The 20,431-nt window shown below is 38.4% G+C and overlaps 1 long non-coding RNA gene across 18 annotated transcripts in view; it reads left to right on the top strand.

Moving 5' to 3' along the window:
• Nucleotides 1–20,431, top strand: part of LOC306662777 — a 69,314-nt gene that overhangs the window by 34,974 nt on the left and 13,909 nt on the right. For 6 of the 18 annotated variants that reach the window (XR_013764227.1, XR_013764228.1, XR_013764231.1 and 3 more), the window contains 2 exons: nt 190–1,098; nt 1,316–2,191. This is a non-coding gene — a long non-coding RNA (uncharacterized lncRNA). Of the gene's footprint in view, nt 1–189; nt 1,099–1,315; nt 2,192–17,777; nt 17,929–20,431 lie in introns of all 18 variants that reach the window. The other 12 variants (XR_013764229.1, XR_013764230.1, XR_013764233.1 and 9 more) reach the window with 11 other exon arrangements.

The following is a 20,431-nucleotide window of genomic DNA, read 5'->3' on the forward strand; positions in this document are numbered from 1 at the left end:
AGCAGTCTCCCAAACCCATAACTGAGAATACAATAACCCTCTAGTTTCTGGAAAAGTCACACAGCTTATATATACAGTCTCACTGAAAGGTGTGAGTCTATCACTAACCTTCCTTATTTAATCTATATAATTTTCCAGCTAGTTTGTCCTGTAATTTTGCACTTGCGTGTTTGTGTACTTATTTTATAGCTTCTTCTAGGTTTTTCAGAGCTGAAAAACTCTACCTTGTGTCTGATGGTCTGACTGCATGACTTAGCATTCCATCCATGTAGGCAGATGGTGTTCCTAGGTTGGAAAGTGTAAATCCCATGGGAAGTCAGCTGAGGAACATTTTCTGCATCTCTCATCCGACATTACGAGACCTCTGCAAGTCCATCTCTCTACAAGGTAAGAGATTTACTGTGAGTTGGCAACCAGAAGTAGTCGATGTGATATGCTAATGAATCGTGCTTGAATGTGTGTAGTCTTGCAAACCATCATGGAGAGTACGGAAACTGTTTTATGAGCAAAAGAATAATTGGAGCAATTTGAGTTACTTGCACACTCTATAGCATACTCATCTGTCCCCAGGGAGTATTTGGTTTTTCTACCCTGGGACCCGCATTCCATAGTATTGTTTTCCTCATGTGAAGTGAGGTGGTAAATTGGTCATTTTTATAATGAATTTGAGCAGGGTAGATGATTAAGGAAGATAATTCAGATTTTTAAAGTAGAAAATAACTGAATTACTATTTTTCTTTGTCTAGAGATAGATAGAATTTGAGTTATAGTAATCTGCAGGTCAGAAATTGATCATAAGAAAGTTAAAAAGTAAAATGCTAGTAAGTTCATGGCAATGCACATAATGACCGTAGTATTGGCTTTTTCTTTTTCTTGGCCAGCGGAAAATTCTTTATTCTTTTTTCCTTAACCTGGACTTTCGGACTGGCTGAGAAAACAAAACTTGTTTACAATTTGTACTCTGGATACCAAGTTAATACCCTGACTCTGACCCAAAGAAAGGGTTCTATAAACAAATGCTGTGTGCTATGAAGATGCTACTACTTTATTAATAAAATAATTGGAAGGTGCAAGATTTTGGATTTCCCATCTGATGAGGTAAGATTTTATCACATCCCATGAGATTACACTTCATTTTATCATTATTCCATTCCCAAGGAAGTTTACATCGCTCAATGTGATACAGAGCATGACAACATCATGATTCTTTTCCATTGTCTAAACTGTGACCAATTTGAAATGTTTAAAGTTGGGCTATATAATGACTTATTTCTATGGAAATCAAAATTATTTTTACTTTCTCTATCCTTTGCAGCCTAGAAAACTGTAACTCAGTATATCATGCAATGTACTTAAAGTTTAAATTATATACATCATAATTCTTATGAGGGTAAAAGCATGCTTTCCACTCTTTGCAAGGTCTCACTTGTGATGTGTGAATTCTTAAATGTGAACAAACCAAAGACAATGGCATACATTCAAGTTTTCTAAAGTAAAAGGGGAGATAAAGATTTTTGTGGTAAGTGGCAGCTTTGTTTGTGTTTACTGTTGTGAGAATATAATGTCTGCATGAAAAGAAAAGCCAACGAATGGGCAAGTTGCTAGATGGCTGGCTGTTAATGAGGTGCCTGTGGATACACTTCACTGATGCTCAGAATACAGCCCTCTTGGGTACATATACTGTAATTCATCAAAATGGAGGTAGTGTTTTCAACATTGCTACCCTGTATATTTAAACTAAAATACGTATTATCCATGTCTGAGCAAACGTGATGTAGCTCTTCTGATTTTAGGTTAAGGAGATCTTATGATTTTCCTAAAACATTGCAAAGATGAGTATCTACGAGATAATTTGTGATGTGTAAACTATGAATTTCTGAGGGGAAAATGGCAACTAATCCAGGCATAATTATCTTGCGTGAGAGAATTGTCTGCGGTGCCAACTTTGTCGTGCACAGTGTCTGACTCATTAGCGTTTTCTTTGCTTGCTTCTGCGTGTGATCCTCTGGTTCTTTCTAGATCCATCTCTCTTCCGTTTCCCCTTGGCTTCTCTATTGTGTTCCAGTTGGCAGTTAAAGGACAGCAGCAGCAATAAGACCACCTGGCTACCTTTTCCCAGCTCCACTGACTGGGAGTTAAGCTGACTAACATTTTGAAAGCCCAGCCCATTTCGTTCTCAGCAGGACAGCAGGTGAAAGCATTTCTGTATTAAAATACACACTTGGTTTCTTCAGTTTCTTGGTCTAATTTTTCTTGTTTGCCAGCTGGGGGGAGAAATGAAAGTAGGTTGGGGATCAAATGCCTGGGGTATTTAATCAACTGCCCAGCAATTCCTGATTATAGGATGCAGAAATTTCACTTTCGAGGATTACTGTGGTGGATTTTGTCAACTCAAATAGGTGTCCCCTTCCACCCAGCATGTTACTGGACTACTTCCTAGTACAGCCTACATGGGATGTAGTGGAAGAATTCCAAATCCTTTTAATAGCAACTCCTGGGTTATTAGAAACCACATATGCAAGGTAGAAATTCCAATCAAGTATATGTGTTTGTGAAGTCCCTCAAATGGTGCATTTTACATGGCTTTGTTTTCCTCTATTGGAATAAGAAATTGAGACTTAATTTTGCTGTGTTCTATTAATTTGACTACTGATTCCTAAGTAATAAGTCTATACCTTCATACACACTGAATGAAACTCACTTAACCAAGCAAATAAATCGTATCACTATATTGATCCTTGACCTTTTGCTCTTTCATTCTGCCATATTGGATGGCTTTTTCTTAAGTCCATAGAGATGAAAACTTGGGGTTGACATGGTGGGGGGAAAGCATTAAATCTCACCAAGCAACAGCAGGCTGTGAGATGTGTCTCTGGAGGGAGTTTTCCCTGAAAATGATGAAATTGGGATGAGTAATATCAGTTTGTATTCATACTAAGTATATTTTTAAGGAAGCTTGGATCCCTATACAAGAGTCATCTAGGATGAATGAATGTAATACAGTTATATTTACAGTGGGAAGATCAACTTTCTGAGATATGTCTGATTCCTGTGCTAATAAGATAGCTCATTTCATGAATGAATCAAAACCTACCTCTGCTGATGTCCACATGTAGATCTATTGAAACAAATTTTGCATGGCCTCTTTTCTCACTGGAGTTAGAGCCTGTGTGTGCACCATCTTACCATGGAGCTTTGACTCTGGTGGGTTTTGTTTCACATTCTGTGACCATTTTATAGATATGAGTTATCAATTGCATCAAACATTAACAGAGAGTACATGGAAAATAAAATATTTTTTCTTTGAAGTTTTAAGAAAAATTTGAATGCTTGAAGGCCAGTAGATGCCCACATCATGACTATCTCTGGAATCTTCTTAAGGGCATATGGTCCCTTCTGTTTTAGCAGTTAGACAAATTTTTTAGCCAATTTTTCCAGTTTGACAAAGATTTTCTATTTATAAATGTTCCTCTTGGGGTCCACAAGGAATCTTGGATACTCATTTATTTTCTAAAGAAAGATTCAAGATCAATAAGCTCAAAATATTCCCAAGTTACTTCTCTGCTTAACTATAGCAACAAAGCTGTGAATTCAGCCTATTTCATTCAGGCATTGGACAGTGCCTTCTACTGCATTTTAGTGTACTAAATGGCCTCCTTGTAGTCCATAGCATGAAGCCTCACAAGGCTTTTGGAATTTCAAAGCATTTTTATAGAACAGTCATGGATAAAGACAGGCTTTCGAAGGCACACAGATGATTCTTAGTTTCTTTTATTAATTCGTTAAATAAAAATACTGGAGACTAAGACAACTTCCTTTTGCTTTTGGACCATATATTTGCATAAAATGTCAATCATTACAGAATTTTTATGAGGAGAAAGAGGAGGAGGCAGCCATCCTTCAGCTCTGTGGCTCTTAGGGGTTCACTGGGCTGACAAGCTATGATACCCTTATAACTAAAATGATGTACATTACTCTTTAAAGTGGCCATAAGAGGACTCTTTTCTTTATGCCACATTGATTTTTACATATGAAGGTCAGTGATCCATCATCCAAGTCAAATACCTACATACACACCTTAAAATGTGCATCTGTGTCCAAACTTAGTCAACGAATGAGAATGATGAAAGCAAGGGAATAAAGATTCTTCAGAGTCTAGAGATAACAAAGCATGACAACTTTTAATTTGAAACTTTGGGTTTTAGCTTAGAAATTCACTCACATTTTGCATTCTATTCTATTATGTAGCATTATTGCTTTATTATTTTAAAAAGTCTTAATTGACTTACCTTTGAGTACAGTTGATATTTGAGATGTGTGTGCCAGGTTTGCCCTTTCATGACTCTGAGAGAACATTTATTGAGCTTCTGTCGTGTACCAGGCACTATTTAAACCCCTTTCCCCAACACACTCACAGATCTTAGAAATACACGGTTGTGACATATGAATTGGTAATAGATAGGTGAGCTGTAAATTACCAGAAGTAGTTAATATTGTACACATTTCACCATCCAGAGGTAGCAAAATGACGGTCAGTTAGAATTGAGAAGGATGGTCCATCAGAATTTGTAAATTTTTGTTGAACTTAAAGCAGTTCTTTCAGGCTTAAGAAGGTTACATTTTTCATTGCCTGCTTTTTTAGAGCTATGAGAAGTTCTTTTTCATTTCTACCTTTGACAGACGTTTCCACACTTTATAAAATTTCACTTCCATTTCCATGCCCCCCCACCTCACGTCTCATCTTTTCTGAATATAAAGTGCTTCACCTTTTCCCCCTTGTGAATACTTGGTGTGCATTAAACCAGAAAATTAAGGGGATCTGGGGGGCTCTGGCTTCCTTTTATGGGGTCTAGAATACTGGTGTGTGTGTATGTAGTGGGATATGAAGAAATTATTGCTACTCTTTTGGTGCAAAAATGTAGTGTTCAAACTGGAATTGGCTTAACCATTTTGAATTTCTGCTCTGCTGCTCATTAGTTGTGTAACATTTCTACGTCGGCTTCTTCATCTGGGAAAGGAGGAGTCATCTCACCCACCCTTACAGGATGGCTATAAAGATTAAAAATGGGATGGTGAGCCTAACGTACATTGCTTAGCATATGATTAAAGGTCAATAAATGTCAGCAATGATGTTTAGTACTACTCCTACGTATTGTGTCTGCGTGCACTCATCTATCCCATATATGCATCTCCAACAGGATGCACTAATATTCGAAAAGTGTTGGCTCGTCTTGTCTTACGGGAGATAATGGAAAGGCGCCATCTGCCTTGCCCAGTGGTGACTTTCATTGAGAAGGTGCACTCTCTTCCTACTCTCTCTGATTGCTTAGTGCCCTGCCTGTATCCCCTTGCTGGTAAAATCTCCTTTCAAGTCAGGATCTGCAGTTCATCCACCCCAAGATCTGGATGACTGAAAGCATTTGGGGCACTGCCCTTGGAAAGGTCACTGACCTCTTATCAGGGATCAAATCCTGAGCTGATGAGATTGCAGGTATCTGGTGCAGCTAGAGAAGTTCCTCTGACAGTACCGATCTTCCCTGGCCCTCTGAAGCTCTCCCAGAGGGGGCATGGTTAACTGGGCTCAGGGGGAGGTTTGTTCACAGCTGAAGGTGCCTGCTGGGGCTCTCTGGGAGTTTGTCCCTCTTCCTCAAAGACTGCTTCTCTCCAAGCCTGGGGTCATTTAGGAATATCTGTCAGCTTTTCCTTTTTTTTCCCACTTTTCATTTTTGTCTGTGGGTTTTGAATCTTGTTATGCCTTAGACCCAAGCTGTAGTCCTTTGAACATTTTTCCCTAATATTCTTCTGTATTTTTGGTTATACATCATTTTTTTCTACCTACATACCATCCAGATATTCATTCCTAGGTGGCCACTGTATTTCTTTCACCAAGGTTTGTATTCATGATTGAAAGTTGTTCACATATTAAAACTATTTTTCTGAGACATTCTCCTGAAATAGTCTTCTTTTTTAAAATTGTAACTTGCTTCATCTGTATTGTCTGCACAGATTTCACAAATTAAAGTACAGGGTTCAAGTGTAAGGTATACCTTTATGAGCAATATATGCTTGAACAACCATTTAATTTCTCAACCTTTTTCCTCAGTGACATGGGAACCAAAAGCTCTGCCCATAGTTTGTAAAAATCAAGATAGATTACAGCATTTTGTAAACTCAAAGGTGACGTAGAAGCTTTGGGGATTCTTTTTAAAATCCATTCTAGAGGGCTGGGGAGATAACTCAGTCGGTAGAGTGCTTGCCTTGCAAGCACAAGGCCCTGGGTTCGATCCCCAGCACTGCAAAAAAAAAAAAAAAAAAAAAAAAAAATCCATTCTAGTTACGCCTTCAAGTAATTTTTTTTTTTCCAAAGAGAGGGCATGAAGAGACTCATTATGTTTAGTAATTTGTGAAAGAAGATGTAAGAGATCTCTGTTCCACATTTCCCCCATTACCTGAAATAGCGCTATGCATTCCTGTCATATGACTGTCAGTTATTACTCCCAGAAAGATATTATTTAATGCACAGATAGCCCAGAGGAGGATATTCTCAGGTATAAATAGAAAAGAAGAAATGTCCACTGATAAAGAAAATGGGCCAGACCGATGTGCTACACCAGGATCCAGATCATTCTGTAGAGCATCTGTCTATGGCATGGTCAGGCTGAGGTGCTCCCAGGTCACTCAGAAGCCTGGACTGAGGGCATGAGGCTCTACATGAATGAGAAAATGAAAATGAAAGTTAATGTTTATTAAGTACCTATTAGGCATAAGACACTTCAAATAATGATAAAAACTGCTAACTTTGAGGGTCTGTTAGACGCCGAATAGATTTTACCCAAGTTGTCTAATCCTTGCCCTACCCTGTGACACTGGTATTATCATGAATATTGGATAGTAGAAGAATCTCTGGGTTCTTTGATGCCAAAGTCAGTGTTGAATTTGTCCCAAGGATCCTGAGATACAGATCATCATCTACATCTAGCACCTGAGGTCTTGGGACAGAGAGTATTTGAATGCCTTGAGGTCAGCCTGGCCCTACTCACCATACCACACTGCCCTTGAGGGTTAGAATTCTTGGGAGTGACCTTTCTTTGTTTTTTTTTTTTTTTGTCTTTTAATTTATCATCTATTACAGATTTATACTTTTATAAAATACAAATAAAATGAATTATTAGAAAAATAAAATTAAATACAGATATAAAAAGCATAAAATCAACTCCCTTTTTAAAATTCAACCATCATAAAATGACCCCCATCACATTGATTTAGATTCTTCTCAACGCTTGCTGATGATTTCCATGACTATGTTGTAGCAGTCTGAAAACACAGTTTTGAAACTCAGCACCCATCCATGGACAAGCTTTTGAGGAGTACTGCTGTTGGGTTTTGAAGTCTGATTCCTCATTTGTTAGCTGAAGTGTGTAGTATGGATTTAATTTCAATATTTACCAGTGAGGTTTTGGATAACACTGCATAGGAAATATTCTGAAATATAGTTAAAAGTCACTGCCCCTACTCTTTGTGTTTTTATCTAAGCTAAGTTAAATAGAATGTCTTAACAATATGCCCACAAGAATTCAATTAATTTCGTATGGTATGTGTCTGTTACTTGAAGGTCTACTGTCTCATAACTTGTGTAACTAAAAAATGTAGACCACTGTAAATTAGCTCCTGATGTAATAAAGATACTACATGTTGTAGGTATATTGCTTTTCTCTCCAGAGGACAGACTCATTGTTGTGTTGATTAATTAATATTCTTTTCCACTGTATTCAAGCAGGTTCAAGAAATTAAAAGAAGCATGATAACAAAGACAACAAAGCAAACATTTTTCCCACAGAAACTAGAGGAATGTTTGACTCCTGCTATTTCTTGCTGGGCAGAAACAAGTAGGCTTAGCTTCAGTCCCTTTTCCAGCATTTCTGAAAATAAATCTTAAAATAGTGTGGCCATGAAAAAATAGTGAGCCCAGTTTTTCCAAGGAAGAACAGGGACTATTTTTGCAGAAAATTGATAAGAGAAAAAGACTTAATAAATAGAAAATGTAAGATTCATTTTTTTTTTTTAATGTATATCCAGCAACCTTGTATCCCAGATTTTAAGACAAAACTGTTTTGATTTCTGACTCACCCTTCCAAGCACATCACTGATTTCTGGAGCTTTGCATTAACTTGGTTTTAGAACTGGTTATTATTAATCTTAATTGGCCTTTAACTTAAGAAAGATACAAGGTCAGAGGATCTGTGTGGCTTGGTCATTACATTGCATGTGTTACAACTCAGTCAATGTAGAGATTTCTCTGCATTCAGCTAAGGTTAAAATAATGTCAGAAAATACAAAGGACCCTTGCTTGTCTTTATAATAGAGCTTTTGCTGATCAGCACATTGGCCTCCTTGGTACCCCGAAATTCAAAGGAAGCTCTGCTTTTGTTCTTGAGTAGTGCTCTGTCTTGGGTTCTTATCCATTATTTAAGATATAATCAGTCATACATTAATCATTCATTTATGGAGCACCATGGTGTCCCCAGTCCTGGTGGAGGATGCCAGTCCCGGAAGACAGTTGTGAAGACGTGGTTCCACCTGCAAAGGGTTTCCAGCCTGTGGGGGGAGGAACACAGATACAAGGATTACTTTTGGACATTGAGTTCTTGCTATGATAAAAAGACTGACTGTACTATGAATGTAGAAGAAGTAACAAACTCTGGTGGTTGGAAGTACTTCAAAAAATAACTGATGTTTAGCCAAGATATGAAACTATGTGCCCTCCAATGGACTCTTTCCATTCATGGTCTATTTTCCTGGGACTTCGTCTCCAGAGTGATTGTCTTCATGGAATTTTCCCATGTCATTTTCCTCCTTCTCCATCATGCTCCTTGTGTCTGAACAACAGCTGAGAATTAGTGTGGTTACAGGAAATATTTTATTTATAATAACAATATTTCTCTACTGATGTTTTTGCCATATTGATCACCAACAGACTTCTTCTAGTTTCCAAAACTTAGCATAGGCTGAATATTTTCATTTCCTTCTTCGCCTTTGATAAAATGCATCAGCAGTTAACGAGTTCCTGACTACTTAATAGAATTTTACCTTTGCCCTCAAGGATCTACAAGACAGGGCACACCTAAGATAGCATTTCACTTTTTAAAAATAAGCTCATATGTATTCAGGTTTAGCCATGGGAACCTTGAAAACATGGATGACTTTTGTTTAAAAAGATCGGAGTTAGTAACCTGTGTGAGCTTAGAGAGTATTTTAAACCCTTCTTCCCCTTTATAAAAAGAATCCTGGGGCAGGGTGGGTGGGATGTGGTGCTTATTAAAAATAAATAAGCACTTTGAGGAATATAACCTGTAAGCATACATCACTAACTGTTAACCAGACAGGGTCAACAAAGAAAAAAGAGAATGTTCACCAACAGAAACAAGCACCCACGTGAGACGGGCAGGTGCCTCACAGTGTTTGACTGCAAATTAGACACTGGTCAGTCAATTCACACAGAATTTTAAAGTCAAAATAAGTTCCCACAGTATAGGGAATGTCATTTAAAGTATGACTTTAGCAAAACCTTCTGAATGTCAAGAAAGTGGCAAGGATGAATGTCAGTATCTTTGTGTAGGCACCTACTCCGTCCTGATCCACAATTCTACAGTTCTGACATGAATAAGGACCTGTGTATCTACAAATGCTGATAGGCAGTCCTTGGTAAATGTCAGTCTCTGTTCTTTTATTAAGATTCAATTCAAATATATCAAAAGCTTGGCACCATGCCTACACATGGACCAACCAGTTTTTTCTGTGGGATTGGAGACACTGCAGTTATTGAAAGACACTTACTCCCTCTCCTGAAGCACTTATGTCTGAACATCTAGTCTTAAGGATTGTCTTAACATCTAGTGGTTTTAACATCTCACATTAAGCATGTGATAACAAGGTAAGTAGAATATGCAATGGGCATAACTAACAAAATAATCTGTCAAGCATTGGGGTTTATGTCTTAGAACATTTGCTCAGGAAGTGTGGTTGCAGAGGAGAGCCAAGGATTGGTAGAAGTCAGTCAGAAGTGAACAGCAAAGTTGGGCAGAATCTGGAGACCAGGCCTAGGATGGAGAGTGATTTTACTGAGCAAATGTGAGAGCTAGAATTGGATATTATAATTGAATAGACGTGTTGGTTAAATCCTGGAATCTAACAATTGAAATATAGTCCTGGGATCTTGGAGGGTTTGGGAAGACCATTTACCAGGAGACCAGAGACCTAAGACCTAGACCCTTACCTGGGCTAAATTTGGAAATGTTTCTTGGTCTCTCACAGCTTCTTTCCCTTCATCTATAAAATGAAATGATGTATTTATTCTTTGTCTAACTCATAGGGTGACTACAGAGTGTATTAATAGTGACAGTACTTTGTAAGCAATGAAATATAAGTCAAGATCAGTTTTGTTGGTTAGTACTTTACATGGCAAAGAAAACAATATTTAGGAACAATTATCTCAAAATATAAACAATTCCTGGAAAGTCTAGATGAGAGGTGATGAACTCAAATGAGCCAAGAGGGGAGTTCAATCATGACCATAATGTGGAATAGCGGGGACTGTGGAAAACTTGAGAAGCCTTTTCCGCCCCGACAGTTGAAACAGTGTGCTGTCATGTGAGAATATAGATAGAGCAATGCTAGATCTAAATTTTAACTTCTCAATTTCTAAAGATCTCCCTTTCTTTAATTTTTATTTTTGTAAGATCTCACTTTAAAGCTGGAAATTCAGATAGTCAGGTGAGCCTCCTTGGTGACTCACTCCAACTTCCAGGAGCCATGCAGTGTGACCCTGCAACAAGTGCGCGCGCACACACACACACCCACACACACACCCATGAATTCTGACCAGCGGACTGTGACCTCAGGTTCAGTGAACAAAGGAAAGCAAATATATCCCCAGCCACTTGAAATTAATGTCCGTGTCATAGAACTGAGCCACGCTGGTGCACAGTTGTGAAAGCCTTGCTTGAACACTAAATGGTGCCCATGGCCGTCTTTATGTTCCTAGTCCCTAGACTCTGAGGACATTTTGTCTACTCTTCTGTTTTCCTCTTCTGTAACACCTCATGCGGCCCTCAGAGTCAGATGGGCTGACTCCTGCATTGAGCGTGCCATGCCTTGGTTCAAAAGGTACTTCTGTCCCAGGCTGCATGGAACTCAGTCTTAAACACAGCCCACTTCCTTTTGCCTGGCCCTCCTCGCCGGCTCACTGGGGCGCTCCTTCCTGTTCTACTCCTTCATCTCTGTATCTTACTAAGATCATGTTCCATGCAAATGGAACCTTCTGAAACGCATTTGTCTTGGCTCCCAGTTCTCAAAGTTCTTTAAAACCACAAATATGCGATGGCAGAGCTTGTGGTTATTTTTAGTGGACTCCCAGAAATTTTCTTAAGCTGAGCAAGAAATGGGAACCTTGCTAATTGTTTATTATTATGGCTCTGTCTTATTAAGCTATATTAAATCCTAAGCCAACTGCAAGTAGATGTGAATGCCTGATTACAAATGCAGACACATACTCTCTAATGATGATTTAATCTCAACCTTAAAGACTGTTTCTTAAAATACACTTCTTATTTTATGTTAGCATTTTCATCACAGAATTCAAATATTGCCCTGAAAGTATTATTAGCACAATACACTGAATAGGTAATGGGTTTAAGATCATAAAAATCTGATCTTGTATTTTTAACTTTTGTATTTCCAATAAAGAAGTATTCTGTGGATGATATTTCTTTTTATGAACATGAAAAAAAAGTTCCTAGAAAAAATTGCATTTTTCTAAAAGAGGACACATTTATTTATATATTTATTTTTTTACCATATCTTTGATATTCTAATACATATGGTTTCAGACTTTAATTTGATTTATACCCAGGATATGAGAAAAGGGAAAATGAGTGATTTATTTTCACTTATTGCTATACTGAGTTATATACCCTTTGGATGTATGGAAGAGGACTGTAGGACTTACTCTCGACGATACGAGAAGGAAATGGTAAAGGAAATAATATTGGAAGGATTACCTTTCTGGAAACCTTGGCCACCTGTGCTAGAGAACCTCTCAATTTAATCTTGACATTGCATTCATTTTTATTTCACTTGGCTAGTCATGGCTTATGAAAGATCTTAATTGGAAAATTCTGTAGTCTCCCCTGATCTGCTGGGGGTACATTCTAAGACATTCCACGAATGCCTGAAACTGCAGATAGTACCAAACCCTATATGCATTGTTTTCTTCCTATACATATGAACTTATAATGAAGTATAATATACAAATTAGGCACAGGAGAAAACTGACAACAGCAACTAATTGAACGATTACAACAATATACTGTAATAAAAGTTATTTAAAACTTAGGAATATTTTATTTCTGGATTTTTCAATTTAATATTTTCAGACTGCAGGTAACTAAAATCACAAAAAAAGCAAAACCACGGACAAGGGGGACTACTGCACTTGGCTCTCAGTTTCTCTCTGGGTGAAAATTGTCTGATGCGTCCAAATTATAGAAGTGTGTCTAAGGCACAATTCATGTAATGATTTGTCTTATGGCACTCACAAAGCAAGTAGAAAAATATTAATACATAATTCTTACTATGCTAATAGAATCACAAATGAACATAAAATCAGTTCTGATTTAAGAATCCCCAGGTAACAGGTGACGACTACTAACTCCTCAAATGAATGGCTGCTTGCAGTGAATTTGAATTTTGACAAAAGTTCAAACGAGAAATTCACAGCTGCACAGGGCTGTGTTTAGATCTCTTTTACAGCAGTGTACTGGTAAATGCTTGGGTCTCATGAAAGACTAAAAAGGTTTACAGAGAAAACCTAGAGGAACACTTGTCTTCTGCGAGAAGGAATGCTTTCAGTTTCTGACTGTGAGTTAGAAATGACTTCTTTCACGCAGACCGTAACTGTCAGTGGCAAAAAGGCCATGGATTCCCAACTTCTGTCATTTATATCTATTAACTAACAAAATGTACATAGTTGCTGTTGCTTGTTGATAACAGACTAAGAGATATTTTTATTCTTCTGGAGTTTTCAGTATAATCCAAAGCATATTTTCAGAGCCCAATATAAGTTTTGATATCACTGCTATGACAGAGTGTTAAGAATGAATTTAAGATAACTTCTGCTTGTAAAGTTCTCATTGCCAAAAAAATATAGTTTGATTTGTACATTTTCAGGAGAGGGGAAAAAAGAAAAAAAGGAACTATCATCAGATCTTGGTACCTGAAAAGTGGTTTATTTCCTTAAATATTGCCAAGAGGAAAATGAATAACAAATTAATACACACAGGCATGAGTCATTTAAAATATTTGTTGGCTTTAGTATATATGAAATCACTGTAATATTTTTTAAAATGTGTTTTGATAAAAGCATCCATTCTAATTAGCAAGTATATTTGATGATGCTTTTTAGTCTTAATTATAAACCAGATAGGTAGACTGAAAAACGCAAACACATGTGGCCACATTAGATTTTATATTACAGTAAAATTAAAAGATATTTATTAACTATCAAGCTATCTTATTAACTGTTCAAATTTATAATTGAAATATAACCTTACAGAATGGTTTAAAAATCTACTTCTTTTATAGCCAATTTATCTAATTCATGAAATCAGCCTGTATTTAACATGCTAAACATATTGAAATAAAAACAATAAATGCTGAATTTCTTTCCCCGTCTGAATTCTGATCACTAATTGTTAGTGATCAATGAAAAATACTTATCAAAAATACTTATTGATATCATTACTAATTACCTTCTATATTCCAGGCAGTATGCTAGGCTCCAAAGATAGATGTGTGAGATAAATTCTGTCCTAGAGGACTTCTTTGTCAAGTGGGGTGACAGGAAAATGGATAAATTACCACACAATGAATTAGAGAGGATTGAGTCAGAAAATCTCGATGGAGTAACTGGGAAAACCTTCACCTAAAAAAATGACATTGAAGTTGATGGCTGGAATACACGAATGAAGACAAGGGGGAAATTGTTCTAGGTAGAGAAGAGAGCATCTGCAGAGGCTCCAGGTTACGCTGGGAATTTCAATATCAATATGGCGGAGCTCTAAGTGTGAGTACATGTGAGAGGAGAAAGGTAATCAGTGGATTAGAAAGATCTGAGGAGACCAGGTGGCAATGAGCTTTGCATAGGAAGCACAGGAATCTAGACTATAGGCAATAGCTAACCAAGGTAAATGCCTGAGTTTCTGAAGTCTTTTAAAATAGCCTTGTGATCTGAAATGCCGTGTTACTGTTTTTTAAGATGGTTAACTCTGCCAGTAGTGGAGAAGCCTATGTGCTGATAGAGAAAAATAAGACTATGAGTGTTTCAAATTTTTCTAGATCCCCAATAATAAGGGGTTGATTTGGGTCATAATGATGAGAAGAGGGGAAAGAAGTTGGATTCGATAAACATTTATGTTAGTGTCAGAAGATGTGAGTGATCCATTGACCAAGATGGGGCAGAGAAAGGGTGGAGTTAGGGATGGCACCAAGTGGGCTGATCTAGAGAGCAGAGGTAGATGCCAATGCCCTGTCACGGACACTCGCCTTGGGTCAACTTAATGGGGGCAGGGAAGGAGATAAATATTAAGTATGAACCTCAGAGGTTTGTAATCCGGCCATGGAACTCTTAAGACTCCCCCTTACCTGTGGTCAGGTGAGTGTTGAATGGAGGAAGCAGTATTTATGTGGCAGTGGACATTTGCTGCAACCCCAGGACTAGGAGAATGAATGAAAGAGTATAAGGGCACAGCAGTGTGAAACTTGCTCACATTTCTACACTCAGTAGAATGGAAGAGTCTGCCAAAGGGGACAGAGTAAGGCAAGGGAGAGTTGAACAGAAATGACCGCTAAGGAAAGCCAGGCAAAAAGGGATATTGAGCAGAAAGGAGTCCTGCTGATTGTGAAATTTCACTGTGTCACAAGTAGTATGAAGACCGGCTAAAGGAGCACCAGCCTTAGGTGGGAAATGAAGTTCACAGTCGCCTCAGAAAAACTGAACCAGTGGGAAAGTTAGCCATATCCCAAGATGTGGAATAATGGATGTGGCTTGAGCAAATTAGGAGTCAGCATGGTAGGCAGCTTATATTTTCTACCAATTTGGTGTTCAAGAAAATAAAGGGTTTTGAAAAAGAAGAGAGCTGAGCTCATTTGTAAGGGACAGATGCTTGTAAGGGATGAGAGAGACTGAAGAGGAACATGCTACTTACCGGAACCACTTTCCTGGAGGTGAAGAGGGGCAATCCCATGCACAGGAAGAGGGACTAGGTACAGCTCCCTCCTCCAAGATGGGAAACAAGATGCGAACCAAGATGCTAAGAAATTCCCTGCCCTTGGGCTCTGTTTGTTAGTCTTTGGGAAGGAGGAAGCGGAGTTGTCAGTTGAAAGCTGACAGGAGCAGAGTAGTAAAGATTTGTAACAGCTGCTTTGAGGCTGAGGCTCTTGGTGCTGGGTAGGTGCACAGGAAGGAATTTCTGAGAAGCAGTGAGGTGTCACACTGACGGGAGGCCACCCACCTGCCTAGGGGTGTTTTCACCTAGCATCATTGCAAAGCTTGGCAACAGGAGTAGAAAAGATGCCGTAATCACTCAGAGCAGGACGTTAGTGCAGAGGTATTTCGGAAGGACAATGGGACAAAGTAGAAATGTCTGAAGGCAGTAATGGCAGGAGCTAAATAACCCAGGCTTCCTTCGCCTGTGCTTCTCTCTAGAGTCTCAGGGGCTTAGGCAGAAAGACTTAATTTATTCCAAGGCAGCTTTAAAAAAAAAGACAAATATTTAGACAGGAATCAGCTTCTCTTCCTTACTTGATTCATCATTGTGTAAGACAACACAAATGGAGAAAGATAGACTGACTCATTGGCTTCATTTTCTTGGGTTTTTGTAGTAAAATGAGTCCTCGGAAAGTTCATCCTTTGAATAGGATTTTAACCAGCTATCTTATCTCAACAGCTATCTTCGTAATTGCTTGGATTCTCCCTTGCCTTCTAGTTAGTAGGGGATAATAAAGAGTGACCTTTGGGAAGGGATCATTATAAATTTATTTATAAAGATCTCATTGTTGGCGTACAGCTGATACTCGAGTTCCTCTGTTCGGTTGGCATCTGAAGTCAAACCTTTAATTTACTGCTGTTGAAATTGGTTGAGGGCTGCCTTCAGGTATAAAGAGGCTTGTCATTAATACGTTCTCTGGGGTGTGACACAGTGGACTAGATGCTGAACTTGCTGGCCTGGTTCTGCCCTCAACCACTTAAATCCCAATATGCCACTTTTTGTCTCAGAGCCTCAGCGTAATCTGCATAAAAATAGCTGGGCTTCCTTCCATGTTCAGTCTGAGAGCCTGCAGGTTGCATGTGGGGGGAGGGGATGGTGGCGAAATGACCTTAAAACAAAAATGGACAACTGGGAGGATTCTGCCTCCTTCTCTCTCCCCTTCCACCCTCCCTCCTTCCTTCTTTCCTGCTTCCTCCCGTTCCCTTCTCACACTGAATGAAGTCTGAATGGAAGAAAGGTCCAACACTGCCTCCTTATCCATCTCTCAGGTCCCCAGCACAGGCATCTCCGTCGGATGCACTCTGTGTTCCAGGCACAGGGGTGATTCATTCTGACTTATTAAATATTATTAAATATTTATTGAGTGCCCACCAGGTGCTAGTGATATATGTGAACTTTAATGATTCTCTAATGCCATTTTTTACTCCATAGCAGTGAGATTTTCTGTTCACTTATGACTTACCCACTGAACTGTAGCTACTGGAAGAAGGTCATGTTTTGTTTCTTCTAATCCCTGCCCAGCCAGTACAGTGTTAGACACATAGTGGGTGGTCAATAACGATTTGTTGGTTAAGTTAACTAGGTAAATGTATATTCACCAATCCAAATGTTACAGAGCCGAGGCCTTCCAGGAAACTGAGGTAGTGTGGAGACCCCCTTCAAAGACTGATTCTTGAGATCAAGTTAGAAAAATTTCAGACATTTCTCTCAGGAGTGAGTTTATTGAAGGGATAGGAAAAGGGAAAGGGGACACTCTCAAATTGCCTCTCTCCTGCACTTCAGTTTTATTGGGAGTATCAGGGAAGTTTCCAGAGAGTCCTGCCAATGTCCATATCTACCTCTTGACTTTTCATTGACAGCAGGTTGACATCAGACTTTCAAGTCCCCTTTGTCATGACAACGCTGCGTCACCTGGGCCCAGGCTGAACAGTTCTAATTGGATTCTTAATCATATTTACAGGTTTTATGGTTAAGAGGCATTATCCTTATCTTCCAGAATCTGGTCTGTGAAAAGGCTCACAAAAGTCTCTCCCTTCAAAGTAACCTGGGCTCCTCTTATCAACGTTATTTCCTGTCTGTATTTCCTTGCATGTAATAGGTAGTTTGCTGAGGGATGTGACAGCCTGTCCACTTAGGCCATGCAGGCTGCGGGTAAATTGCTTTTTGGCAAAGAAAGCTTGTGGGGGTCAGCACAGTGGGCCCATTTTATAGAATTATTCTGAACCTTGTGTTCCCACTGTCTTCCTCTGTCTGTTCCCTTTCACAAAGAATGGATTAGTAAATACACACGTATGCTCATTTACACTCTGAGTCTTATAAAAAAGGAAACATATTTATGGAAGAGAGAGTATAAGTATCTGTGATATTAAATGCAAAGAACTATGTTTGATTAACTTGATTTGGTCTGTGATTTCAGAAATAAAAGCAACTTTATGATTTTGGTCAAACTTCTAGTTCAACTTCTACAACAAGCATTCTCTGAGAGTGATGACAGCAGATGAAAATATTAAAGAAATGGTTTTCATAAAGCCTGAGCGGGGGCTGATTAAGTTCAGAAAAAGTCAGACCTTCCGTTTTCATTGTTGTTATCCAGTAGGTGATTTTGGTGAGTCACTTGTTTATTTTGTAATTGAGCAAGTCGTAAAATGAATTGAGTTTCCACGGCTTTGGTATAAATAAGATGGGTCATCATGTGCTGTTATGCAGTGAATTTTCAAAATAGTTACAAAGACTGGTACACTCTATGGTCATAACGCCCTTATCCAAAGAAGTGATTATCCCGTTTCTCTCCATGGACTCTTAGTTACTCTACCTAAGAGGGATATTTTCACTAAATTGGCAGTTGCTTGAATTGATTGGTTAAAATAACCTCGATCTTTTATCACATAGTGAATTTCTTCCTGAGAAGTGAAATGAACATTTGTCATAAATGTCTCTCCGTGGGACACCCACCAAAATAGCCAAAAATGTTTAACAATTTAATACATCACTGTGTATCTGGTTCATTTCCACCATCAAGGAGATGGACCAATTTTTGGTTTTGGGGTTTTTTGTTGTTGTTGTTGTTGTTTTTTTGGTACCATGGATTAAACTCAGGGGCACTCAACCACTGAGCCACATCCCCAACCCTATTTTGTATTTTATTTAGAGACAGGGTCTTAGCAGTCTTGCTTTTGCTGAGGCTGGCTTTGAAATTCCAGTTCTCCTGCCTCAGCCTCCCAAGCCACTGAGATTACAGGTATGCACCACCATGACCGGCCAGAGTATTTGTTTTTAAGGCTCTATTTTCTTTTCTTCTTTTTAGGTTGAACTTTGCGAAATTGCAGTTCTCTTCATGAGGGCAAATACGAATGATTCCAAGGGGTCTCTCTTTACAAACTTATTGTTCTTCCCCTCCCTCCTTTCACATTATCTTTCAATTCCCTAAAAAGGACTGCATGGAAGAAATAGTGAAAAGAACTTGGGATTCAGATTGTGAGATTGCAGATGGCGTGACCCAGGACAAGTTATTAATCTCATTGTGCCTCAGTTGTCACATGTAGGAAATGAGGAGTGATACTTTGAGGAATATGTGAAATACCTAATCACAGCAGGATTAAGAGTGGAATTAATTAACCTACAAAGATGTTTACTTTGGAGTTGAAAACTATGCAATATGCTATGATGAAATAACTGAATCCATTAGACCTTCCAGGCCAGCCAAGGGCATTATTTCAATCTTTGGGGGTGTAGTTTTAGGTATTAGAGGCACATGAGCTAAGCCAACCAATCTATTGAGCAGATTCAACGCCATATGAGTACAGAATGGAAGGGACATGGCTTGTCAATAATGCAGAAAAGCAAAGGATATAGCAGCTTGAATTGACAGGTAGGTATAGTTTCCATTGGCAATAAAACAGGGCTCCAATGGACTTCATTTTTAGTGAACATATTTTCTTACGTTTTTTATTGATGCAAATCAAAAAGGGAGGTCACGGGGAAACTATGCCATGAATTTTGTGAAAAACACTTGCTATGGTTAGTATTCCCTAGGAGAAATGGGAGAAGGAACTAGATAGGTGTGTCCAGGAAAGAAAAGTATCAGGAGAAGTGACAGGTGACCGTTAGCACTTGAAGGGCCAATTCAAAGGAAAGGAACAGACTGAGTTTACCTTGTTTCAGTGTAAGATTGGAACCAAAGAATGGCAGTTTTTTAGAAAAGTGCAGTTTAGCTTAAGACAAGAGATTTTGCTAATTAGTTACTTTATAAACAATAAATTGTCCAGGGGCAAGTGTTCCTTTTGGCAGGAAGTAACTCAGCAGATGCTGGAAGGACAGAGTCAAGGCAAATGTTTGAGAAGGAGACAGAAAAGGTGTACTTTGGATTCCCCAATTCCATACGATTTTTGTTCTGTGGTTGACTATTGCAGTAATTTGTAGTCCAAAAATATTCAGAGCCAGAATATTTTTATATGACAAAATCCTTGATTTTTCAGGTTTCTCACAGTTTTGCAACTCTAAAATTATCTACCTAGTAAATTTTATCAAAAAATAAAAATAAAGAAAGAATGAAGCTTTTCTTATTTATCTACCATGTTCAAGAAATGTTTTCACGATGCATGAATTTCACTTTTTTTTTTTTTTTAAGATGGTGACCTGTTAGAGATTTGCCTGTCTAAATCCATTTTCTTGTCAGGATTGGAAATGACAGGTTATTCTAATGCCCAAATATTAATTTCTATGGCATATCTATATATTTCATCAGCCAACTCATCTGTGAATTTTCTGGATTTCGATTAGTTTGTCCTAAACTCTTGGCAAGCTAAATTTCTCTAACAGTCTTCAATTCATTGCATTAAATTCCTGTTCAGCCTTGGAAGATATATTGATTTTTTTTTTCTCAGCGAAGTGACAAATACCATTTTCATGACTATAATAGAGATTGATTATATTTTATGGAAGAGGGAGAGGGGGCAGGCAGAGAAAGGGCTGATCTTAGTGAGATGAACTTGGGACTCAAAAAATGGGGAAAAAATGATTGGAATTAATAGTGAAGTTAATGAATTCAGTTATTGTTGATGAAGTAGAAGTATTTTGAGAAAACAACTGAAAAGTTCTGCAGCTACACA

Source organism: Sciurus vulgaris, assembly GCF_902686455.1.
Source record: "Sciurus vulgaris genome assembly, chromosome: 5".
Classification (NCBI taxonomy): domain Eukaryota; kingdom Metazoa; phylum Chordata; class Mammalia; order Rodentia; family Sciuridae; genus Sciurus; species Sciurus vulgaris.